The sequence below is a fragment of the Eptatretus burgeri genome, chromosome 4 (genome assembly GCF_056783735.1).
Source record: "Eptatretus burgeri isolate ZD-2024b chromosome 4, Ebu_testis_v1, whole genome shotgun sequence".
Taxonomy (NCBI): Eukaryota; Metazoa; Chordata; class Myxini; order Myxiniformes; family Myxinidae; genus Eptatretus; species Eptatretus burgeri.
The window spans coordinates 68,948,140-68,975,860 of NC_140964.1; positions in this window are offsets into that span (position 1 = coordinate 68,948,140).

The window sequence follows — 27,721 nt, forward strand, 5'->3', positions numbered from 1 at the left end:
TCGGGGGTCATTCGCGCATGCACAGAACGAACGAGTTTCGGGGGTCGTTTGCGCATGCACAGAACGAACGAGTTTCGGGGGTCGTTGACGCATGTGCAGAACGAAGGAGTTTTGGGGGTCGTTCGCGCATGCGCAGAACGAACGGGGTTCGGCGATAGTTTGCGCATTCCCAGATCGAACGAGTTTCGGGGATAGTTTGCGCATGCGCAGATCGAACGAGTTTCGGGGGTCGTTCGCGCATGCGCAGAACGAACGAGTTTCGGGGGTCGTTCGCGCATGCGAAGAACGAACGTGTTTCGGGGGTCGTTCGCGCATGCGCAGAACGAACGCTGCTGGGGTCGTTCTCGCATGCGCAGAACGAACGAGTTTTGGGCTCGTTTGCGCATGCGCAGAACGAACGAGTTTCGGGGGTCGGTCGCGCATGTGCAGAACGAAGGAGGTTCGGGGGTCGTTCACGCATGCGGAAAACGAACGAGTTTCAGCGTCGTTCGCGCATGCGCAGAACGAACGAGTTTCGTGGGTCGTTTGCGCATGCGCAGAACGAACAAGTTTCGGGGGTCGTTTGCGCATGCGCAGATCGAACAAGTTTCGGGGATAGTTTGCGCATGCGCAGATCGAACGAGTTTCGGGGGTCGTTCTCGCATGCGCAGAACGAACGAGTTTTGGGCTCGTTTGCGCATGCGCAGAACGAACGAGTTTCGGGGGTCGGTCGCGCATGTGCAGAACGAAGGAGGTTCGGGGGTCGTTCACGCATGCGCAGAACGAACAAGTTTCGGGGGTCGTTCGCGCATGCGCAGAACGATCGCGTTCCGGGGGTCGTTCGCGCATGCGCAGAACGAACGAGTTTCGGGCTCGTTTGCGCATGCGCAGAACGAAGGAGGTTCGGAGATAGTTTGCGCATGAGCAGATCGAACGAGTTTCGGGGATAGTTTGCGCATGCGCAGATCGAATTAGTTTCGGGGGTCGGTCGCGCATGTGCAGAACGAAGGAGGTTCGGGGGTCGTTCACGCATGCGCAGAACGAACGAGTTTAAGCGTCGTTCGCGCATGCGCAGAACGAACGAGTTTCGTGGGTCGTTCGCGCATGCGCAGAACGAACAAGTTTCGGGGGTCGTTTGCGCATGCGCAGAACGAACGAGTTTCGGGGGTCGTTCGCGCATGCGCAGAACGAACGAGTTTCGGGGGTCGTTCGCGCATGCGCAGAACGAACGAGTTTCGGGGGTCGTTCGCGCATGCGCAGAACGAACGCGTTTCGGGGGTCGTTCGCGCATGCGCAGAACGAACGAATTTCGGGGGTCGTTCGCGCATGCGCAGAACGAACGAGTTTCGGCGTCGTTGACGCATGTGCAGAACGAAGGAGTTTTGGGGGTCGTTCGCGCATGCGCAGAACGAACGAGGTTCGGAGATAGTTTGCGCATGAGCAGATCGAACGAGTTTCGGGGATAGTTTGCGCATGCGCAGATCGAATTAGTTTCGGGGGTCGGTCGCGCATGTGCAGAACGAAGGAGGTTCGGGGGTCGTTCACGCATGCGCAGAACGAACGAGTTTAAGCGTCGTTCGCGCATGCGCAGAACGAACGAGTTTCGTGGGTCGTTCGCGCATGCGCAGAACGAACAAGTTTCGGGGGTCGTTTGCGCATGCGCAGAACGAACGAGTTTCGGGGGTCGTTCGCGCATGCGCAGAACGAACGAGTTTCGGGGGTCGTTCGCGCATGCGCAGAACGAACGAGTTTCGGGGGTCGTTCGCGCATGCGCAGAACGAACGCGTTTCGGGGGTCGTTCGCGCATGCGCAGAACGAACGAATTTCGGGGGTCGTTCGCGCATGCGCAGAACGAACGAGTTTCGGCGTCGTTGACGCATGTGCAGAACGAAGGAGGTTCGGGGGTCGTTCACGCATGCGCAGAACGAACGAGTTTAAGCGTCGTTCGCGCATGCGCAGAACGAACGAGTTTCGTGGGTCGTTTGCGCATGCGCAGAACGAAGGAGGTTCGGAGATAGTTTGCGCATGAGCAGATCGAACGAGTTTCGGGGATAGTTTGCGCATGCGCAGATCGAATTAGTTTCGGGGGTCGGTCGCGCATGTGCAGAACGAAGGAGGTTCGGGGGTCGTTCACGCATGTGCAGAACGAACGAGTTTAAGCGTCGTTCGCGCATGCGCAGAACGAACGAGTTTCGTGGGTCGTTCGCGCATGCGCAGAACGAACAAGTTTCGGGGGTCGTTTGCGCATGCGCAGAACGAACGAGTTTCGGGGGTCGTTCGCGCATGCGCAGAACGAACGAGTTTCGGGGGTCGTTCGCGCATGCGCAGAACGAACGAGTTTCGGGGTCGTTCGCGCATGCGCAGAACGAACGCGTTTCGGGGTCGTTCGCGCATGCGCAGAACGAACGAATTTCGGGGTCGTTCGCGCATGCGCAGAACGAACGAGTTTCGGCGTCGTTGACGCATGTGCAGAACGAAGGAGTTTTGGGGGTCGTTCGCGCATGCGCAGAACGAACGAGGTTCGGAGATAGTTTGCGCATGCGCAGATCGAATTAGTTTCGGGGTCGGTCGCGCATGTGCAGAACAAAGGAGGTTCGGGGGTCGTTCACGCATGCGCAGAACGAACGAGTTTAAGCGTCGTTCGCGCATGCGCAGAACGAACGAGTTTCGTGGGTCGTTTGCGCATGCGCAGACCGAACAAGTTTCGGGGGTCGTTTGCGCATGCGCAGAACGAACGAGTTTCGGGGGTCGTTCGCGCATGCGCAGATCGATCGCGTTTCGGGGGTCGTTCGCGCATGCGCAGAACGAACGAGTTTCGGGGGTTGTTCGCGCATGTGCAAAACGAACGAGTTTCGGGGGTCGTTCGCGCATCTGCAGAACGAACGAGTTTCTGGGGTCGTTCGCGCATGCGCAGAACAAACGCGTTTCGGGGGTCATTCGCGCATGTGCAGAACGAACGCGTTTCGGGGGTCGTTCTCGCATGCGCAGAACGAACGAGTTTCGGGCTCGTTTGCGCATGCACAGAACGAACGAGTTTCGGGCTCGTTTGCGCATGCACAGAACGAACGAGGTTTGGGCTAGTTTGCGCATGCGCAGATCGAACGAGTTTCGGGGATAGTTTGCGCATGCGCAGATCGAATTAGTTTCGGGGGTCGGTCGCGCATGTGCAGAACGAAGGAGGTTTGGGTGTCGTTCACGCATGCGCAGAACGAACGAGTTTCAGCGTCGTTCGCGCATGCGCAGAACGAACGAGTTTTGTGGGTCGTTTGCGCATGCGCAGAACGAACGAGTTTTGTGGGTCGTTTGCGCATGCGCAGAACGAACAAGTTTCGGGGTCGTTTGCGCATGCGCAGAACGAACGAGTCTCGGGGGTCGTTCGCGCATGTGCAAAACGAACGAGTTTCGGGGGTCGTTCGCGCATGTGCAGAACGAACGAGTTTCAGGGGTCGTTCGCGCATGCGCAGAACGAACGCCTTTCGGGGGTCATTCGCGCATGCGCAGAACGAACGAGTTTCGGGGTCGTTGACGCATGTGCAGAATGAAGGAGTTTTGGGGGTCGTTCGCGCATGCGCAGAACGAACGAGTTTCGGGGGTCATTCGCGCATGCACAGAACGAACGAGTTTCGGGGGTCGTTTGCGCATGCGCAGAACGAACGAGTTTCGGGGGTCGTTGACGCATGTGCAGAACGAAGGAGTTTTGGGGGTCGTTCGCGCATGCGCAGAACGAACGGGGTTCGGCGATAGTTTGCGCATTCCCAGATCGAACGAGTTTCGGGGATAGTTTGCGCATGCGCAGATCGAACGAGTTTCGGGGGTCGTTCGCGCATGCGCAGAACGAACGAGTTTCGGGGGTCGTTCGCGCATGCGAAGAACGAACGTGTTTCGGGGGTCGTTCGCGCATGCGCAGAACGAACGCGTTTCGGGGGTCGTTCTCGCATGCGCAGAACGAACGAGTTTTGGGCTCGTTTGCGCATGCGCAGAACGAACGAGTTTCGGGGGTCGGTCGCGCATGTGCAGAACGAAGGAGGTTCGGGGGTCGTTCACGCATGCGGAAAACGAACGAGTTTCAGCGTCGTTCGCGCATGCGCAGAACGAACGAGTTTCGTGGGTCGTTTGCGCATGCGCAGAACGAACAAGTTTCGGGGGTCGTTTGCGCATGCGCAGAACGAACAAGTTTCGGGGATAGTTTGCGCATGCGCAGATCGAACGAGTTTCGGGGGTCGTTCTCGCATGCGCAGAACGAACGAGTTTTGGGCTCGTTTGCGCATGCGCAGAACGAACGAGTTTCGGGGGTCGGTCACGCATGTGCAGAACGAAGGAGGTTCGGGGGTCGTTCACGCATGCGCAGAATGAACAAGTTTCGGGGGTCGTTCGCGCATGCGCAGAACGATCGCGTTCCGGGGGTCGTTCGCGCATGCGCAGAACGAACAAGTTTCGGGGGTCGTTTGCGCATGCGCAGAACGAACAAGTTTCGGGGGTCGTTCGCGCATGCGCAGAACGAACGAGTTTCGGGGGTCGTTCGCGCATGCGCAGAACGAACAAGTTTCGGGGGTCGTTTGCGCATGCGCAGAACGAACGAGTTTCGGGGGTCGTTCGCGCATGCGCAGAACGAACAAGTTTCGGGGGTCGTTCGCGCATGCGCAGAACGAACAAGTTTCGGGGGTCGTTCGCGCATGCGCAGAACGATCGCGTTTCGGGGGTCGTTCACGCATGCGCAGAACGAACGAGTTTCGGGGGTCGTTCGCGCATGTGCAAAACGAACGACTTTCGGGGGTCGTTCGCGCATGCGCAGAACGAAAGAGTTTCGGGGGTCGTTTGCGCATGCGCAGAACGAACGAGTTTCGGGGGTCGTTCGCGCATGCGCAGAACGATCGCGTTTCGGGGGTCGTTGGGGCATGCGCAGAACGAACGAGTTTCGGGGCTCGTTTGCGCATGCGCAGAACGAACGAGTTTCGGGGCTCGTTTGCGCATGCGCAGAACGAACGAGTTCCGGGGGTCGTTCGCGCATGCGCAGAACGATCGCGTTTCGGGGGTCGTTGGGGCATGCGCAGAACAAACGAGTTTCGGGGGTCGTTCGCGCATGCGCAGAACGAAGGAGTTTTGGTGGTCGTTCGGGCATGCGCAGAACGAACGAGTTTCGAGGGTCGTTTGCGCATGCGCAGAACGAACGACTTTTGAGGGTCGTTCGCGCATGCGTAGAACGAACGAGGTTCGGCGATAGTTTGCGCATGCGCAGATCGAACGAGTTTCGGGGATAGTTTGCGCATGCGCAGATCGAACGAGTTTCGGGGGTCGTTCGCGCATGCGCAGAACGATCACGTTTCGGGGGTCGTTCGCGCATGCGCAGAACGAACGAGTTTCGGGGGTCGTTCGCGCATGTGCAAAACGAACGAGTTTCGGGGGTCGTTCGCGCATGCACAGAACGAACGAGTTTCGGGGGTCGTTCGTGCAAGCGCAGAACGAACGAGTTTCGGGGGTCGTTTGCGCATGCGCAGAACGAACGAGTTTCGGGGGTCGTTGACGCATGTGCAGAACGAAGGAGTTTTGGGGGTCGTTCGCGCATGCGCAGAACGAACGAGTTTCGGGCTCGTTTGCGCATGCGCAGAACGAAGGAGGTTCGGGGGTCGTGTGCGCATGCGCAGAACGAACAAGTTTCGGGGTCGTTTGCGCATGCGCAGAACGAACGAGTCTCGGGGGTCGTTTGCGCATGCGCAGAACGAACAAGTTTCGGGGGTCGTTCGCGCATGCGCAGAACGATCACGTTTCGGGGGTCGTTCGCGCATGCGCAGAACGAACGAGTTTCGGGGGTCGTTCGCGCATGTGCAAAACGAACGAGTTTCGGGGGTCGTTCGCGCATGCACAGAACGAACGAGTTTCGGGGGTCGTTCGTGCAAGCGCAGAACGAACGAGTTTCGGGGGTCGTTTGCGCATGCGCAGAACGAACGAGTTTCGGGGGTCGTTGACGCATGTGCAGAACGAAGGAGTTTTGGGGGTCGTTCGCGCATGCGCAGAACGAACGAGGTTCGGGGATAGTTTGCGCATGTGCAGATCGAACGAGTTTCGGTGGTCGGTCGCGCATGTGCAGAACGAAGGAGGTTCGGGGGTCGTTCACGCTGCGCAGAACGAATGAGTTTCAGCGTCGTTCGCGCATGCGCAGAACGAACGAGTTTCGTGGGTCGTTTGCGCATGCGCAGAACGAACGAGTTTCGTGGGTCGTTTGCGCATGCGCAGAACGAACGAGTTTCGGGGGTCGTTCGCGCATGCGCAGAACGATCGCGTTTCGGGGGTCGTTCGCGCATGCACAGAACGAACCAGTTTCGGGGGTTGTTCGCGCATGTGCAAAACAAACGAGTTTCGGGGGTCGTTCGCGCATGTGCAGAACGAACGAGTTTCAGGGGTCATTCGCGCATGCACAGAACGAACGAGTTTCGGGGTCGTTGACGCATGTGCAGAATGAAGGAGTTTTGGGGGTCGTTCGCGCATGCGCAGAACGAACGAGTTTCGGGGGTCGTTCGCGCATGCGCAGAACGAACGAGTTTGGGTGGTCGTTCGGGCATGCGCAGAACGAACGAGTTTTGGTGGTCGTTCGGGCATGCGCAGAACGAACGAGTTTCGAGGGTCGTTTGCGCATGCGCAGAACGAACGACTTTTGAGGGTCGTTCTCGCATGCGTAGAACGAACGCGTTTCGGGGGTCATTCGCGCATGTGCAGAACGAACGAGTTTCGGCTGTCGTTCGAGCATGCGCAGAACGAACGAGTTTCGGGGGTCGTTCGCGCATGCGCAGAACGAACGAGTTTCGGGGGTTGTTCGCGCATGCGCAGAACGAACGAGTTTTGGGGATAGTTTGCGCATGCGCAGATCGAACGAGTTTCGGGGATAGTTTGCGCATGCGCAGATCGAACGAGTTTCGGGGGTCATTCGCGCATGCGCAGACCGAACGAGTTTCGGGGGTCGTTCGCGCATGCGCAGAACGAACGCGTTTCGGGGGTCGTTCTCGCATGCGCAGAATGAACGAGTTTCGGGCTCGTTTGCGCATGCGCAGAACGAACGAGTTTCGGGGGTCGGTCGCGCATGTGCAGAACGAAGGAGGTTCGGGGGTCGTTCACGCATGCGCAGAACGAACGAGTTTCAGCGTCGTTCGCGCATGCGCAGAACGAACGAGTTTCGGGGGTCGTTTGCGCATGCGCAGAACGAACGAGTTTCGGGGGTCGTTCGCGCATGCGCAGTACGATCGCGTTTCGGGGGTCGTTTGCGCATGCGCAGAACGAACGACTTTTGAGGGTTGTTCTCGCATGCGTAGAACGAACGCGTTTCGGGGGTCATTCGCGCATGTGCAGAACGAACGAGTTTCGGCTGTCGTTCGAGCATGCGCAGAACGAACGAGTTTCGGGGGTCGTTCACGCATGCGCAGAACGAACGAGTTTCGGGGGTCGTTTGCGCATGCGCAGAAGGAACGAGTTTCGGGGGTTATTCGCGCATGCGCAGAACGAACGAGTTTCGGGTGTCGTTCGCGCAATTGCAGAATGAACGAGTTTCGGGGGTCCTTCGCGCATGCCGAGAAGGAACGCATTTCGGGTGTCATTCGCGCATGCGCAGAACGAACGAGTTTCGTGCGTCGTTTGTCTCCACTTCCCGGATTATAACTAAACTTATTATTTTTCTCGGTTATATTAAATAAAGGTATTATAAGTTTCCATGGACAATAAAGATGCCTCATATTATTTTGTTGTGTCAAGTTGTAGTGGGTATGGGAATGAAGATGTGTGGTCGCTTGTTGTGAAATTAAAACTAAGGATTGTGCTTCTCATCTTATTTAACATGACATAAAATGTCTTTGTATTGACATTTATTAATCGTTTTCATGTTCATCAACTGGTCTAAAATGGCTGATGCTTCATTGAAATAATTGTTATTTCCAGCCTTCTCACTACCTCACAACAATAACAGTCTATTAACTAATTTTGATGGGTCATTTGGAAGAAATCTAACACTTGAACCAAGGATACTTAAAGCCTGACTAATGTGTTTGTCCTTCTCATTCTTCCTACTTTTACCAGATAGACTAACCCTATAATTAAGAGAGTTCAGCAGATCAATATATACTCTTTCATCCTTATTTTTCATGTCCAATGGTTGATCAAAATACTTTGATTCATCCCTCACAGTTGAACCTTGTCCTCCATCTTTTGTGGAAGAAACATTAATCTCAAAGTTAGTTTAACAGGAGGTTGAGCAGAACCTTAATTCATCATTAAATATCAATACCTTTTCTTGAACAAGATGAAATATTACTGGTTGTTCTGTTGGAATGAGTCCTGTTTTGGTTTTTGAATCCGCTGAATATTCATTGTTTTGAAGAGCATTCACAATATAATCAGGGGGTTTATTAATCTCTTCCAGTTGTTGAAATAATCCTTCATCATCATATTCTAATTCTCCTATATGCTGTAATTCTTCCTCCATCATTTGATTGAAATCTTTTAACATTGGAAGATTTTTAGGCGTATATTCTATTGTGGGAACTGTGGAAACATCTACAATTTTTCTTGGGAAGTTTTTAAAAGTGGTTTCAAAAATTTCTCTTGTTTTCTTTCAAATGATTCTTCTCCTATTAGTATTTGTCTGCGTTTCTTCTTTATGTCTTCCTGTTGTTTTACAACTTTTGAAATCAACTCTTGATGCTCCTTAAATCTTCGTGCTCTTTCTTTTGCATCCATTTATTTATTGGAAAATATCATTTTATATCTCATCTTGTTTCACAACAATATATTTATATTTTTCAGTCGTGTGCTTCATATAATCCCCAAATTCCTCTTTACTGCATAATGTGGAACAATTGTCTCTCCAAAAATTGTTTACATCTATTGAATTGAACTTGAATAAAATTAAAGTATTAGCATTGTTTCTTCTGGAACGACAAGGAAGTTGAAAGTATGATTGACGAAGATAAATACAATTTCAAGAAGAATGTCGCCCTCTTGTGTAGTAGCTGTCCATTACCGTTTGCTTTCTCTCATCAACACAATCACAAAGTAGAGGGGAACACTCGGTAGAGTGCAAAACCTCCGCCGCGAAAACTGCTGGGTCACTTAAGTGAACCTGATATCCTCTTCATTGTAGGTTCAAACGGATCAGACTCTACTGAACCACGATTGAATAAACTAAACTAGATCGATACGCATGTAGAAATGCCAAAAAAATAAATAAATAAATAAATAAAATCGATTTTTTTTTTGAAAAAAAAGTTGCAAAATTTGTTTTTTTTCCCTCTAACAATTTTTTTGGGGATTGGAAATCACTTAAAACATGTAAAAATGCAAAAACAAAAATATTCAAATCTTTTTCAAATAAAATCGAAAATTTTTTGAAAAAAAAGTTGCAAAATTGTTTTTTTTTCTCAAACAAATTTTTTTTTTTTTGCTTGGAAATCACTTAAAACATGTAGAAATGCAAAAACAAAAATTCAAATATTTTTTCAAAATGGCCACAATAGTGGCCATATTGGACTTTGCACCAATCCTTGGACCATACCTAATCCCGCCACCAAGTTTTGTCGAAATCAGTCCATGAGTTTTTCCGTAATACTGTTCACAAATAAACAAACAAAGACAGGGGTGAAAACAGTCACCTCCATCCGTCTTCGATGGCAGAGGTTAAAGATAACGAGGTTCTTTTTTGATTTATCCAAATCTTGGGGAGAAGGCATATCATCTGTATTATCACTAAGAATATGTTATCAGTTTTGATTTCTTTTTATATCTCTGTGTATCACAAAATAGTTGTATTGTATCTTCAACGTTGTAATCATGTAGTTTGTTTTGAAGTTTAAATAAACCAATTTTATCTTCTTTTTGAAGACCAGCATTAAAACCTTGTGAGAGTAGTTGATACTCAGGTTGAAAACTCGACTTTGTGAAAATTATTAAATTATTATAATCTAAAAAGTTGGGAGTCAGGAGCATCTTTAAAAGTAAGCAGGTTTTCCAACATCCGCTTGAACCAACTATGTGACATTTTAATGAATTTGGAAGATTTTTATGGTTGTTAAATTTTATCTTATTTTCCCAAATGGGTAAAAGAATCATTCATTTATATATTTGGAAAACATGTTATTTAATTTATTATTGACTTTTTTAGAAACCCTATATGTTCACCGAATTTTGGTTTTAATTTCAAGATAATCCATTATTTCATTAATACAATATCTTGTGTTGATATTTCCCAGAAATGACAATCGTGAATAATATATAACAACAATCCTTTGAACATTTCTCTGATATGTTCAGTTTCTTCCCTTGTAAGGAAAGGTGTCTTGTCACCCTCATACTTTAAATTCATTTCTCGAATCAATCTTGTAAAGTAATTCATTTTTGGTGTAAATCTAAAATAATTATTTTCCTTTTTATATTGTTTATTATCATTAATTAGAAGATGATCACAGAATATACATTGTTTATGAGTCATTCCATCTGAAATCACAAAATTTAAGAAAATGTTTCCAGTTGACCACCTCAGATTTACTTTAAACTTTCATAAAATAGTTCCCAGGTATCAAAATGAAGCTGCATCAAATTTTAGGTCCATAGATGCGGTGAACTCTGAGATATTGAGGGTTGAAAATGTGGTTGTGGTCCTATTTTTATGGTCGTTGCGAGCATCACAAAATGAGCGGCTACTTTTCAACTCCCACAACTTTTTAAATATTAATGCTAGAGCCTTGAAATTTTCAGAGATTATTCTTCTATAACTGATCTGGAAGAAACAAACATAAAACTGAGTATACATCTCTTAAATTTTATGACCTGATCAGTTGAAATCCAGAAAAAAATATTGGTTTTGTATGAAGACCCCATATATTTTTATTGACCTATCCCAGACGCTTGAAATTTTTTCATGTAATAACTGTATGGTAGTAGTATTCAAATACATGTTTACTTTTCTTAAATAGTCATATATATAAAATACAATCATGATCCCTCAAAAATTGAAATTTTTCATTTTTCCCCGAAATTCAGGTGAGGATTGCAAATATATGACAAGGTATACCACTTCAAATTGTCCACCATCGGAAAGAGCATATTCAAGTTTACAGAAGTGTCAAATATCAAAGTGGTATAGTTAAAAAAAATTAATTTTCTATTTTTTTTTTAAACCGTTGTTCACACAGTGTGTGCATGGTGTGGGCATCATGGTAATCATGAATGATTAGTTCTATGATTCAAATTAATAATACAAAAATATATCACATACCGCAAGAACAATGTAATAAAACATTTCACGTAAATGATTTGAATCGGCCCTTGATCTGCTTTTCCAAGTCAGGTGCGAGCTTGTACTGCCTCAAAGTTGATGTTAGGGGATCATCAATAACTTTCATCACATGGACCAAAGGAACCCAATAAATGTCCTCCCTTGAATGTAACTATATACACTGCTGACATCAGCAGATCAGCCACTATTCTTGAGTTCTATTTTTAGCCCCAGCCAGATCAGTTAAGCTCTTGCTATTTACAAATGAGAAACAAAGAATTACAAATTCAAATTTCAAAGTATTGTGTTCATGGTATCCTAATAGCAGATGATATGTATGTATATTGTATATACATGTACTACACATATGTACTGCAAGTAAAAGGAGTTCATTAAATAGCACACACGACGACACGCACAGCACTGTCAGAACATCATTTATTCAAATATTTAAAAAATATTGATAGAAACATTATACCACTTTGATATTTGACACTTTGTAAACTTGAGGGATCATGACTGTATTGTATATGACTGATTAAGAAAAGTAAACATGTATTTGAATACAACGACCATACAGTTATTACCTGAAAAAAATTCAAGCTTCTGGGATGGGTCAATAAAAATATATGGGGTCTCAATATTGGGGCTTCAAACAAAACCAACATTTTTTTTCTGGATTTCAACTGATCAGGTCATAAAATTTAATACAGGTATACTCAGTTTTATGTTTGTTTCTTACAGAGCAGTTATAGAAGAATAATCTCTGAAAATTTCAAGGGTCTAGCATTAATATTTAAAAAGTTGTGGGAGTTGAAAAGGAGCCGCTCATTTTGTGATACTCACAACGCCCATAAAAATAGGGCCACAACCACATTTTCAACCCTCAATATCTCGGAGTTTACCGCATTTATGGACCTAAAATTTTACGCAGCTTCATTTTGATACCTGGGAACTATTTTATGAAAGTTTAAAGTAAATCTGAGGGGGTAAACTGGGAGGCCTCCGGTGATATGAGGTGGAATGACTCTTATAGGCTTTTGACTCTGTGTTTAATCTCACTCTATCACATGCAGGACATTCTCAAATTTGTCATCTGGAGAATCAGGGAATTCAATGGGCTCAAAATCTATCATATTTATAAAGTAAAACTTTACTTAAACTAAAATTCATCTTCGGTATCATCTTCGGTTCTTTCACAATCATCTATAAAACTACTTTCATAACTATCGTTTGAAAACAAACTCTCGGTATCATAATCATTCTCATAATCTTCAACATCTTCAGGTGAATAATGACTCGTATTTAATTAGTAGAAAAAAACATTATCATCGATAACTATATACTTTTTTCCTTAACAGATTCAACTCATACATTTTTTATATTAAAGGTAATTTTAAAATGATCCTTAACGACTATTGAACGAAATGTCATTTCACCTGATATATCAACATCCTTTATTTCATCAGGATTTACATCTTTAGGGTTGTTGAAAAAAATACAAATTTCTCCTTGCATATTACAGATGGTCTTATCTTTTCTTTCTTAAGCTTCATCCATAAGGTTTTTATTTTTTGATACTTTTTCTTGTTTCATTGATTTTTCTAGTTTTGAATATATTACATCTAAATTTGTTTTCTTTTTATTCCCAATGTATATTAAAAGAGTAATTGATATTACAATTAAAAGAGTCAGACTTAAAACCGTTATTATTCTTGTTCTTCGATAATTCTCATCATCCATTCCTAGTATGAAAGCAGAATGATTTGTGAAATTACATACTCCCAAAAAGGATTCAAATTTACAAAATTCCTTATCTAGATGTAAAATATCACTCCATGAATAAGTTTGAAAGGTTAAATAACATTCCAATTTATTTCTATTACATTTTTGAATATTTAAACATTTTCGCATAAGATCATGTAAGTCAATTTTCCTATCAAATATAGTAGCATTTAAAAGAAAACAACGACCAACATCTCCAACTATTTCTAAATGATTATTTAAACAATTAATCCAATAATATTCATTTTCAGCTTTTTTTGTACAGTCATCAAATTGTTTTTTAATCTATGGACAAATATCCATTTCATTTATTTCTTTTAATGGATCTGTTGAGATTTTATAAAGAACCAGTGATTTTGTAATATTTTTTTCAGAATATGGTGGTTGTGTAATAATTGGTGTGGGAGTTAAATAAATATTTTTTGCCTTTTTTGGAGGTTTATTTAAAATATCTTTTGGAATTTTGATATCTATTCCATTCATAATATTTACATTTGAAGGAGGACCAAAAAGTCCTGAACATTCCAAAGCGCATTCTTCTTTACTTTCTTCATAAAATACATTTTGAATCAATTTAAATTCTTTAATATCATTTCTATTACACGGATTCCTAAGAATTATTTTTAATCCTTTTTGTTTAATTCCCTTTTGATTTTCATAAAATAAGTCTTTATTTTTTTCAAACTGCTTCTCTAGCACATTCTGAATCTTGATCAAAATTATTCATTAAATTTTTCAAAACGGTAGATTTGAGACATACATTTCTATCTCTGAATTTCAACGAATAATTATTATTTTCTTTCTCTTGATTTAATATTACATTTTCTTTCTTTGAAAATATGAAAGTATATAAACATTTTTGATATTCTGTTAAATATTGTAGTTTTGGTTTATCACAAATTTTGTTCTTTTGTTTTAATAAACCCTATACTACAACTAATAAGGTTTCTAAAATTATCTATATTTCATGAACGATCTTTTGTACAAAACGATCTTTAGGGCTACTGGATTATGAGAAAAACGTTCTTCCTTTACTCGCATGAAACTAAAGGATTTACACAGGCTGTACTGACACAGGCGCACGGCGACCGCCAACGACCAATCGCATATTTCAGTCGAAGGCTGGACCCGGTCGAACGCGGCCTACCTCTTTGTTTACAAGCAGTGGCTGCAGCCAGCTATGCAGTTAGGCGCACGGCAGAAATTGTAATGGGACACCCTCTTGTTTTAAGGGTTCCCCACTGTGTTGCGGCTTTGCTCACACAAAAACAAACACAACATTTAACCAATACACGTTTGATGCAGTATGAGACGACTCTCCTTCACCAACCGAATATACAGATTGAAAGATGCAACGTTCTTAATCCAGCCTCTTTTCTGCCAACGGAGGACGACGGCGACCCACACGATTGCACGGAGGCGATCCAGGAAGTATCCACTGTATGCCCGGATCTAAAGGATCAACCACTAGAACGACCGGACCTCACCTTGTTTGTTGATGGTTCAGCATATCGAGGACTAGATGGCTCGGCGAATGCAGGATACACTGTGTGTACAGGTAACAAATTAATGGAAGCGTCCCGTCTGCCTTCTCATTTTTCCGCCCAGCAGGCAGAATTATGTGCCCTTATTAGGGCCTGTGAGCTGTCTGTGGATTCTGCGGTGAACATATATACCAACTCTAACTATGCTTTTGGTGTTGTCCATGACAAAGGTGCGATATGGAAAATGCGAGGGTTTCTCACCTCTGCAGGAACACAAATAAAGAATGGCAGTTTGGTTTCTGAGCTGTTGAAAAGCATTACACTGCCAGCAGAAGTCGGAGTTATTAAATGCTGTGCACACCACAAGCTGACAACTGACATTGACAAAGGTTATGATAAAGCAGATAAAGCTGCAAAAGAGGCGGCTAGTCTGCCTTTGCCTTCGATAATGCCAGCACGATTGGCGAAGGGGCAAATCAAGCTGCACCAATACAGCTTGTCAGACATTATTGCAATCCAAGCCGCTGCAACACAGGAGGACCATGATAAGTGGCAAGCAGCAGGAGGAGTAGCGGATGACGACGGACTTTGATCAAACAGTGGGAAGGTAATAGCACCTGTTGAAATCCTTCCATGGCTTGCACGCATGGCCCATTTGAATGGACATGTGTGCAAGAGGGGGACTGAGACAAGTACAAGAATCATGGTATGCCCCAGGGATTGAGAAGATAGCAGAAGGGGTTTGTAAAACTTGTTAGGTATGTCAACAACACAATCAACACAAAAGTGATAAGGTAGGGCAGCCGGGAACCCACCCGGCCCCCTGGGGTCCTTTTGTGCATCTACAAATACTTTATAAATATGCCGCCATCATGTGGAAATGGAAATGTCTTGGTAGTGGTAGACATGTTCACTAAATGGGTAGAGGAATACCCATGTACAAAGGCAGATGCTGCCACCGTTGTGGAGCACTTGTTGAAAAGCTTCTTCTGCCGATTTGGTATCCCTAACAAAATATCACATGATCAAGGGGGACACTTTACGGGGGAACTAACACAGGCAGCGTGTAAAGCGCTGGGAATAAAACAGGCATTTCACTGTGTTTATCACCCACAGTCAGCCGGCACCGTGGAAAGACAGAACGGTATCCTAAAGAACAAGCTGGCGAAACTAACAATGGAAACAGGGCTGAAGTGACCAGACGCATTACCCTTGGCACTAGTGAGCATGCGATCCACAGTAAACTGGAAGACAGGTTTATCCCCTCATGAAATACTCATGGGAAGGCCGATGCGGCTTCCCGTGACTGCCCCCACCAACATAAACAAATTGAGTATTGCAATGATGGATGAAAACATGCTGACATTCTGTAAATAGCTCTGCAGGATCGCGAGGACGATACACACGAGAGTGAAGGAGGCCTTACCCGAGCCAGTGGAAAGGCTGTATTACACTTTCCAGCCAGGAGACTACGTACTGATAAAGCACTTTACAAGGAAAACGGCCTTGGAACCATGGTGGAAAGGACCGTTTCAGGTATTGCTGACCACCCCAACTGCCGTAAAGTGCGAAGGTAAGCCTGCTTGGATACACTTCTCACACTGCAAACTTTCCATCCCAACAGAGGAGGAGGTTGCGCAAGAATGAACCCATTATAGCAAATCCTCGTTGCTATAAGTGCCCTCTGGATAGGAAGCTGGGAAGTGGAAGGGCAAATTGATAACTGGCCAATCCAACCCATCCAACAGAGGGGGAAAAGAGCAATTGGGAACCACACTGAACATTTACATGAGTTGGGAACACATGGGATAAATACATTCTTACTTTTGTCACACAAATATGCTACATTGAGTGATAAGACTAAGTGCTGGGTGTGTGCTTACCTCCCGCACTCTTCACAAACGGGTTTGCCGTTATATGTGATCCCACTTGAGGAAACAGACTTATGTTATACTGCTTGGTACCACAATTTTAATTTGACCAAAATCGGTAACACATCATGTATCGATTGGAAAGGTGCGTGGTATCCTCCTTATAATCTAAAGAAAAGACCTCCGTACTTCAGAATCACAGATAAGCGAATGGGGTTTCTCTGCCTTACTTGGACAAAGCCTCATGCCAGATTCCAGGCAGGAAACTCCACTTGTAACATATCCATAGAGGTAAATGACTTAGCAGATAAAAACAAGGGAGAGAATGGAACATATCCGAAGATTGCATCTAATGGCACATATTTCGTATGTGGGTATAGAGCCTACTCGTGGTTTCCCAACAAATGGGGCGGCTCATGTTATCTAGCTTATGTTATACCGCATATGCGTCTGATCACTGACCCATTCTCTGAGATAAATCAAACACGACAGAAGAGAGCTATATCAGATGGGGAATATGCAGAAATGATAATTTTCCCCAGATATGGGGCCTGGGTGGCAGGAAGAGAACTTATCACCATGGCATCGGAATTGGAAGTAATGGGAAACGATACCACTGATTGGCTTGAAAAAAATTAGCGCAGAGTTGGTCGCATTAAGGACTACTGTAATGCAAAATAGAGTAGCTTTGGACATGATTCTTGCTGAGAAAGGGGGAACATGTGCTGTAATTGGCAAAGAGTGTTGTACGTACATCCCAGATAATTCAGAAAACATTAATGACCTAGCGGGCCACATAAGAAAAGAAGCGAGCAAGTATGAGGACTACAGTAGTGATAACATGAGTAGCTGGTTAAAGGGACTGTTTGGGGGTTGGGGAGGAAGTGTTTTAAGATTCTTTATAACAATCCTGACAATCGTGGCAGCCTTTATACTACTAATGCTTTTCAAGGTAATTGCCCAAAAGGCCATTGGAAAGTGTTTTTCAGGATGGACAACAAGGCCCAGTGCCCAGCTGGTACAGACGGAGATGGTTCCGGTGAACACTGCTGAACTGCTGCCATCTTCAACCCCTCCTGCACTTACACCTACCCCCCCCCCGTTCCAATACTATGTACCCCACCCATGTCACCCCAACCCACGAACAATGAAACATATTGTAACCATGAAGTGGTCGCTGACCCATTATTCCGACTTCCATCGAGTGGTGAACAACTGCTTCAACTCACATTAGACGAATGTCTTTCATTACTTGCACCAGTTGAGGGGCTTGGTAGAAATAGCATTTGATTTGCCTTGTTGGCAATTGTTGGCAATTAGTGCCTTCATTATACTCTGGCTTGCAGTTTATCAAATATCTTTTTGCTTTGTTCATAAAGAACATTACATTTTATATACTTTAAGGCTGCCTTACTTATTGTTCATAAAGTGCATTAAGTGGCGAATATGTAATCAAAATACTTAATGGAACGTATACTCCTATATAACTTCATTTGTGTTTTGTCATGAGCAATTCTTGTACAAACAGCATTTGGGAGTGCTTGGCTTCCTTATATTCTATGTTTAATTGTTGAGATATTTTCCGATTTCCCTTGCTGAAGATTTGGGGTATTGGTGGACCAGTTGGAAAGTGGGTAGGAACCCCCTTTCGGGCTAGGGGGCGCAGGTGGAACTCCCGACCATCATGGACCATTTGGAGCAAAACATAAGAATGGCCCACCCATTGGGGGTTGCTGTCTGCTGACCTGCCGGCCTGCGGATGCTCCTTTTCTTCATTTATAGTTTCTTTTCTAAATGTTTCAAAGAAACAAGAGGAGGGAAATGTCGGGGATTGAATGTACTCTAACAGCAACCAAGCATGTTTTTAGTGGTTTGTTAAATTCTTGAGCTAATTGGAAATAGGGAAAGGATAAATCTTCCCAATGTTTATCTGTGCACTGTCAAAGAACTTGTTTTGCAAGCCTAAGGGCTAGCACTGTTACACCACAGCTGGCCTTGTTGACCGTTTGAAGGGGCCTTGCTGACCGGGCAGCTGGGCTGCCTGGAATCTGTTGGATTACTGCCCAGAACTGCTAAAGCCCAACAATATGGAGGAGGCGACATTGCAAGACCTGATAAGGGAAGGAAGGGAGCCGATTCTGTACTCTCTTATCAGCAGTACTGGCAGGAGAATGCTAAAAACTAATGAATGGTAACAAATCCTCTTTGACAAGCAGTCATTCAGAGGTCACAGTCAACTGAATATAAGGCAGTGCTGAAAGCCAGCTCACTAGAGGATTAGGCTGGGTGGACTATTGTGTTCAAAGCCTGTTGTCTCCATATGCATATGTCTGATGTGCAATAAAACCCTCTCTACCAAGATCGGTGGGAACAAAGCTTGATCTTAATCAGTGTGGACCTCATCTGGATCTCAACATGTGTATGTATATATGTATATATGTATATATGTATATATGTATATACACACATACATCAGATGCACCTTCTGACTGTTTTGGTGAGCATCACCGTGGATTATGTCTCACATGGTAAAACCACATAATCGGCAAAGAACAACTGTCTGTTTGCCACCCAATTGTTCCCACAAATGCAAAGCATTCAATCAGAAGACACTTGATGTGATGAGTGGGTAAATCGAAACATGTGGAGTGTGACGAGCACTTCCCCGATCTCCATTGGAAATTGTCTTACACCAAGGCATCACTTTCAATCAAAAGGCCTCGGCCTGGCAACTCTGTTAAACAGACAAAGATTACATGGTCAATTACAGTTAAACATCAAACGGAGCCGCCTATCCGGATTTCGGGCTTGTTTACTCTCATCAGGAAGGCATACGGGTAATTCCAGCATAACGGACATAACATTGAGACAAAATTGCATCACTAATGTTGAAATTTTGAAAAGGTTGGCCGTATTACAGAGTTTCTTTATCACATATCATAATTAGTCTATATGGCTTTCTGATATTGGTACAAACCCCACTGTGTGGTGTACTCCTAAAGCAAAAATCAACATTTAAGAGGCGTAACGGACATAACATCGAAATGGACACAACTAAAACTGGCCATAGCACAATTCTTAAATTCTGCGAAATAAAGAATTTGTAGTATACCTTTCATTTACGGTAAGCAAACTAAGCATTAGTAGCATACTTTCAATATTCTAATGATGCGATCTGTCTGTTGTTTGTTAAAATATTTTGAAAAGTTCACTGTAACGGACGTAACTCAGCAATGTAACGGACGTCACCCATGCGATCACATATTGGATAGTTGGAATGACTTACCGTTGGAAGACGTTGAGGCAGTTCTTTCAAGATGGCCACCAAATCACGTGACATCATCCAGAGTAAATATCGCAAAAATTATGAAAATTCAGACCAAACTAAACACCGTCCAACAGAAATCCTTTTGAAAAATACATTTTCAAATTTTATGCTTCATGTCCATTATTATGTGGAATTACCCATACCAATAAATACCTAACCAATGATGACCACATTAATTATTTAACCATGGTTTAAGAGCGTTGGTGGTTGGCAAGGGTATACTAGATTCTTTGCCATTGCCTTCCCAGCATTGTTCATCTGTGCTCCATCCTGAGTATCAAGCATGGTCCGTTCAGGTCAGTCAGGTACGTGAGCATGCACTCGAGCTGCGTGTCACTATGTCCACTTTTTGCCGGTACTCCTGGGGCCTCCGTCTGGCCATCCCTCAGACAGATGCCTGGCACATCCCCATCACATTGAGATGCCAATGAAACTGCTGAAACCATGAGGCAGGTGGTCGGTCCATTGCCCTCCTCCACTTACAAGGCTCCCTTGCTGAGAGAATCTGGTGAGCAGGATCAGCATCAGGAAATGGAGCCACATGTCCATGCAGCCGCAGCTGACACTCACGGACAATATAGGGAACAAATTTCGTAAAAATCCCTCTCCATATCAGCTCGTTGGATACAAAGTCTGACCAGCGATATCCAAGGAATCTCTGAAGAGACCTGTTACCAAAGGAGTTAAGTCTCCATCTCATATCCCTGGTCAGAGTCCAAGTCTCACATCTGCAGAGCAAAACTTGAAACACGAACGACTTAAAGACTCAGACATTTGTCCTCCTGCATAGGTAACAACTGCACCATACCCCATGATCCAGTGAATCCATGACTCCCCAGGTCTGACCCAGATGTCTATTGACCTCTGGCTCAAAAAACATGCAGAGACAAGAATATCACTGCGTGGGCAAGGGAATCTCTCCATGATCTCAACATCCTTACGACAAACAGGTACCGACAAAATAGCAGCATCAATGATGTCAGCGAAAGGCTGGATCTTTGTTTTGACCCAGGAGACCCATAATCCCAGTGGCTCAGACTCCTCATTCAGAACCAGGAGTGCCCCCACAGGATATTCATCATCTCTGAAAAGATGACTGCATCATCTGCTAATTCAAGGTCAGAGATCTTGACATTCCCAAATGGTGCACCACAGCTCAATCTCTCCGAGATTCTCAGAATCCGGTCCATGCGAGCGCTGAAAAGTGTTGGGGCGAGGACACACCCCTGACGAACTCCAGTAACAACTGGAAATAAGTCAGAGATGGTACCACCACACTTCACAGCACTCTCAGTGCCAGAGTATAGTTCAGAAATCACATTGATCAGTTTTGGTGGCACCCCACGAAAATCGAGAATCCTCCAGAGGGCATCCCAATTCTCTGAATTGAATGATCTGTGGAGATCAACATGGGCTGCAAGCAGCCCTTGCCGAAACTCTCATCTCCGTTCGGTGAGGATCCAAAGAGCAAGAATGCGGTCAATCGTTGAGCTCTGTGGTGTAAAACTAGACTACGCTGGGTGCTGGTGCTCAAGCAGATGTTGGCAAGCCCTGTCAATAATTATCAGAGCAAAGACCTTACCGGCAGTGAAAGCAGTGCTACCCCTCGATAGCTGTTGAATTCCTGCTGATAACCCTTCCCTTTCCAGAGAGACAACAAGAGCCCTCTTCCAGTCAGTTGTGATGATGCCTGTGTTCCAGACAGAGCACAGAACTGTATGCATCAACACAAGTACAGCATTTCCACCAGCTTTGAGAAGTTCAGCAAGGATACCACAGATCCCAGGAGCTTTATTCCCTTTCAACTGGTTCACTACAGCCTGTGTTTCCACAAACGAAGGTGGTTTACAGTTGATTGGAGGATCAACAATAGGGATAGTTACACCCCTGACATCCAAATCAACTGACATCCAAATCCAAATCCAAAGCCACCCAGTGGGCTGTGAAAACAGGTCTCTAAATAACCAGCCCAGTGGGCCTTCACTTAGGACTCCTCTGTCAAGAGCCCACCACCCTCCACTCCATCTGCAGTACACTGGTGGATGGGCTTAGTAGAAGGCAATGCACAAATTCCTCTGAAAGAAGGACGAGAATCACTTGACCACAGGTCATTCACTACTTCTTCAGATTCCTCACACATAGGCCTCCTTGTACCACCTTCAGTGCAGGCAGTTTTACGCCACAACTCCCTGAACAGTTCAGCTCAGCCATTAAGCCTGGCCCTGTGACTCTGGTCAATGGTTTGTAGTTTCCCTTTGGAGACAAAGTTCTTCTTCGTCCCACGGTGAGTTCCAAGACATCCCACCAGCAATATCAAGGATGGTGGGCTTAAAGGCACTCCACAACTCTTCAGGATTCCCAAAACACTCAGATCTCCCAAATCCCCACTCAGCCTATTCACAAACTCCTTATCTACCCTTTGATCCAAGACCTTGCCAACATACAGCTTAGACAGGGGTGGTACCATTCTCCTGGATTTAAGCTGCAACTTCAGTTGCAACAAGCTGGTAGTCGGTATTGAGGAACTGAGCACTCTGGGAGACCCTGCAGTTGATTCATCTTCCATCTTCCAGCATCCATCAACGAGTATGTGATCAACCTCCTTTGCCACACCACCAGCGTTGGAATGCCAAGTACAGCGATGAGCCTGTTGGCACTGAAACAATGAACCAGCCACCCTAAGTCCATGCCTTCTTGCAAAATCAAGGAACTTAGTGCTATTCTGGTTCACAGTTCCAGACCCATGGGGACCAACACATCTCAGAACCATCCCTACCAGTTCCAGTCAATGCAATGAAATCCTCCAAGAATAGAAGTGTCTCACCTGGGGTACCGATCAACCAATGAATTGAGCATGGCATGGAATGTCTCCTTCACATCGAGATCACTTGTCTTATTTGGAGCATCGGCAGAGACCAGAGAAATGACACCCAAGGAGTGACAAATCCTGAGTCTCATGATATGTTTGTTGGCCAGTATTAGCTCAATTATCATGAGTAAACTTATTGGACACAGCTACAGCAACTCCTTGGTTATGGTAACCATCAGAGCAACAAGACCAGTAGTAGGTGTAAACACCCGCCATGATCTCGCCACTATCCAGACTCCGAACCTCAGAGAGTGCTGCAATATCAATGCCCAAATGCTGGAGCTGAGATGATAGCAGAGACAGATGATCACCCTCTCTTCGGGATTGGACATTCCAGGCACCAACCAGAAGGCACTGCCTCAAGCTAACCTGAGGAGACTGCTGTCTCATGGACGTCACCTCGGCACACCACCGCACGGAGTGGGTTTTCTGTTTTATTTGCCTTTTTAAAACTCACCTGGACTTTACTCAAGTGAGCTTTTGTGATTGAGCAGTGTCCGTAGATGAGTGAGTCAGTCAGTGAGTCAATCAGTCGGTAAACACTTCAGTCATTATCGCTTGAACCAAACACATGATTTTGATGAAACTTGGCCACAAGCTTCATATTTGATGCCTAACGAAGGTGTATTGACCACATCAAAATGTACGCTCATTCAGCGGGTCTACAGGGATCGGGGATTGACCCCCCCCCCCCAATAAAGGTATTTCCCCTCTTCTCCAAAACTACAAACACAATTTCCATGAAACTTGATCAATACCTTCATCACAGGTGTTGCACCAAAGTGCATCGACCGCATCAAAATCTGCACTCATTTAGGGGGTCTACAGGGTGCGGTTTCACCCCCCAAAATAGGTATTTGTTCTCTTCTCGGAAACTACACACACGATTTTTATTAAACTTGAGCACAACCTTCATCACCTATCATGTACCAAAGTGTATTGACTGCATCAAAATCTGCACTAATTAAGGGAGTCTCTGGGGAAGGGGGTGTCTGAATACTCATAATAATTATTTGCTCTCTTCTGTGAACTACACAAATAATTTCAATGAGACTTGACCACAACCTTCATCGTACTTTATGTATCAAAGTTTGTTCACGGAATTAAATAATTCAGGGTTTGGGGGGGGGGGGTCGAAGGAGGGTTTGAGTGACTGCTGCTACGGATCCAGGTTAGCTTCAGGCCAAGCGGTCCTATTTTTATGTGTTTCGTGGAATGAAGTGTTTTACGGTGGCCCGAGTGCAATTCCTGCTACCAACCTCCTAGGGAAGGGTACCTACTGCAGAAGGACATTTGCAGACACAGTTGGGCACCACATAAGGATGGCCATTGACTCACAAGGAGTTCCTCCAACCTTTGACAGGTTTTGTTTTTAATCCTGCTCGGTGTCCATATCCATACACCATCCTCAACAAGAAACTTGGTGGGGGAGACGGTTTAGTCGCTGACAACCTGACCAAGGAACAAGTTAGTACAGGTTTACATGGTACCTGGAAGCAAGTCACAGATCTATCTGGCCTGAGCTGACAATGATAGTCAAGGAAGGAAGCAGAAAATACCGTTTTTTAAGTCTTTGCTGTGATTCGGCCAGGGTTTGCACCACTGGTCTCCCAGACTCAGAGTGGAGTGGATGCTCTAATGTCTCACCATTATATGCCACTTCGTTTAAAAAAAAAACATTATAAAGATTGTTATTTTTTTTCCTCTTGTTTCGTTCAAGGTATAACATAATTCTCATCTAAAATGCCAGAGATATAGCTTCTGAAGTCGATCAACTGGCTTGAAACTTAGTTCTTCAGACTCACCAAGGTCGTTCCGAGGTGGTGTAATCATTTTTTAAGCTGTATAATCCGAGTTTGGTTCCTGGCTCAACGACAGACTGTTCCCCTGATGCATTGCAGACATCGATATTGACATTATCACAAGAGTGCATTGAAGGCATGGCCCAAATGTAACACTGCATGAATGAGTATGCCTTCCTTTGGAAGGGATGTTAAGCCATTTGCATGCATTCACTTGTGGATGTTAAGGAACCTGCACTATCCTTTGAAAATAAAAGACTATTGAATGCCAATAACCTAACAAAATTCCTGATTCTTGGCCAGTCTTTAAAAGGTAGCAGCCGGGAGGGGACAGCGATGTCGCCACTACTGATACAAATCATGCAAGCCTGCAAGCAAATGCTGAACACGCCTGAATAAACTGGAAACTTCATAACACATTGTCGTTTTGTTGTTTCCTCGGACCTGTCACATTCACTGCCATCTTGGAAACAGCCAGAATGCTTCGTGCATCTGTGAGGTCACTACACAAACAAGTTTCCTGATATTGCCATGACTACTGCACATACTTTCAGAGATTTGCCATTCTTTAATGAATAGATCTAAAACAAACAAAGAAGGTGAACCTTTAACCACCCTTATGCCATCAAAATAAGATTAATGTTTCTTTATAGTCAAGTAAGTCACTAATTTAACTTTACCTTCAAGTGAATTTGGACATAAATAATCAAAACCAGGGCATTAATGATGCAGAAGCAAGAATGCCAGACAAAGTAAAGACCATCCCAAAGTGAGAAGTTACATTGAACTAGTAATACAAATATTTTACATTTGTCAGATCAATGAAAATTACCACTGATAAGGTAGATCAGCACATTCAGGACAATATGATAGCAGTTGATACTTTTGCAGTACTGTGATTATCAAAAATATATTGTATTCTTAAAACAAAACGAAAAGGTGAAACTTCGAAAACATACGTTGTAAAAATGTACTCCGAGGTATCAGAAAATAACCATTACTTGTTGAATACTAGACTTTCACAATGACAGATGAATGCTTACGAGGCCTTTCGCATGCACCGAGTGTGTGTGTGTTTTCAGAGACTCCCTTCTGCTGGCTGGGTCACTTTTAACCTGTGTTGCCAGCACCAAAAATGTAAGTAAAATTGTCTTTGAAACATAATTTTCAGCATTTAAACAAAAGATTGGCAATTTCAAAGTGGTTATCCATAATTGTTCTGATCCTGGATGCAAATCGAACTCTCAGAAATATAGGAATACGATAAATATCCGTGGATGAGGTGTTAAGTTCATTCCATTTCCTGTTAGTACAAGTGAGCAGGAACAGTGGATAAAAAACACACACACTGATAGCAAGGAAGTTTAAAGATATAAATGAAAAAGTTAACAGGAGAAAACGATATCAGTTGTTTGAAAAAACAACCCAAAATATCATACCGCAAACTAAGGAAACAAAAGCAAGATGTCACAAGTCTCTTCCCACTACCCCCCCCGAGAAAGACAGACTTTAAATATTTTGGAAAGGAATCTATGAAGACTCAAAAGAGCATGATAAGGAGGCGAATTGCATCCAAAACTTGGGAAATAAAAAACAAACACCTCAAGGAAATGCCCCAAGTGATAGTAATTGATGAAGGAAAAATAAATAAAAAAAACTCGGAAAAATGCGAAACTTTGAAAGCACTGGCCCAGGTGGCATTCCAAACTTCTGGCTTAAGCAAATAAATGCTCTGCAGGCTACACAATCACTACGCTCGAGCATTCAACAAACTTATCCGAGGGGAGAAGGAAATGGATGAATGGCTCATAGAGGGTAATGCCTTCCTCATCCCAAAATCTGAAGAAACACAACTGCCTCACAAGAAAAGACCAATAACGTTTACCAATAACACACAAACTTCTGATGGGAATCATAACAGAAATGATGGACCACCACCTACCACAACAAGGAGTCCCAAAGGCAGAACAGAAGGGATGTAAAGGAGGAGGCTACGGAACAATAGACCACTTTCTACTAAACAAGAAAAAATTGTAAAACAAGAAAAACAAAATTGTTCAGAGCCTGGATAGACGACAAAAAAGCTTTAGATAGTGTCCCACATTCATGGATGACAAAATGCATTCAATTGTACAAGATCAACCACCAAATAATAATCAAACGGATTGTGAAAGCAAATCTTTAAGGCTAATCCAACCAAAGGCAATCTCAGTGCATTCTAAAACGTCCGCAACAAGTACAGGAAATCCAGAAAACAACATCTGCCCAAGCTCAATAATTAACCTTCAAACTCGTCTCCCTCCTCTAAACCATGTGTTGCCTTGTTCAGTCTGTCTCTGGTGTATGCTCCTCTTCCATCCCTTCCCTCTCTTAAAAAGGCAACATCACCGACTCTGCTCTTGAGAAGGCCCAATGTCTCAATTCTGTGTTTGCTTACAAATCTTGTCTCTAACTCTTCACTCTCGGTAGCCATTCTTCTCTGATGTACCCAACTACTCCTGGACTTTGTGTCTTTTGCTATCTGGAAAGATAGAGAAGGTTCTTTCAACCCTTAACTCTGACTCTACTACTGAACCTAATCATGTGTCCTACAAACCTGCTTTTGCACATCCTCTCTCTGCTCTCTTCACCCTGTCATTTGCCCTCGGTCATCTTCCATCTGCTTGGAAATCTTCCAACATCACTGCATTCTATAAAAAGGTGCATAAACTGATCCCCCTTAACTACAAACCAATCAGCTTACTTCCAATCATCAGCATGGTCATGGAATCCATCATCACATTTCATATTAAATCCTTCCTTTTCTTCAACAACCTCATCTCAGACTACTAATTTGGTTTCAGACCAGGTCACTCCACCTTGGACATGCTGCTTCTAGTCACACAACAATAGATGGAGGCCCTCAATGTCAGACATGAGATCAGGGCTGTCTCTTTGGACATATCTTGTGCTTTTGATACAGTCGGGCATCTCGCCCAGCTCTCCAAACTCTGTCTGTGGCATCCAAAGCCAACTCCACACGTCTTCGTGACTTCCTTTACTCTTGTAGCCAATGTGTGGTGCTCAATGGAATCCTTTCATCTCCTCTCCTTGTCAAGGCTGGAGTGCCCCAAGTCAGTGTTCTGGGCCCAGTCCTATTCTTGATCTTCATCAATGATCTCTCTGACTCTGGAAAATCCTCCATCTACTGTATTTGCTGATGAATCCACCCTCTGCTGTAACATCCTGCATCCTTCAGACAGGCAGGCTGCAGCATTTTCCCTCTCATCAGTCCTTGAAAAAGAATCACAACACTTGGACATCGAAATATGTCTTTCAATCCTGACAAATCTCACATTCTCACGAACTCTCT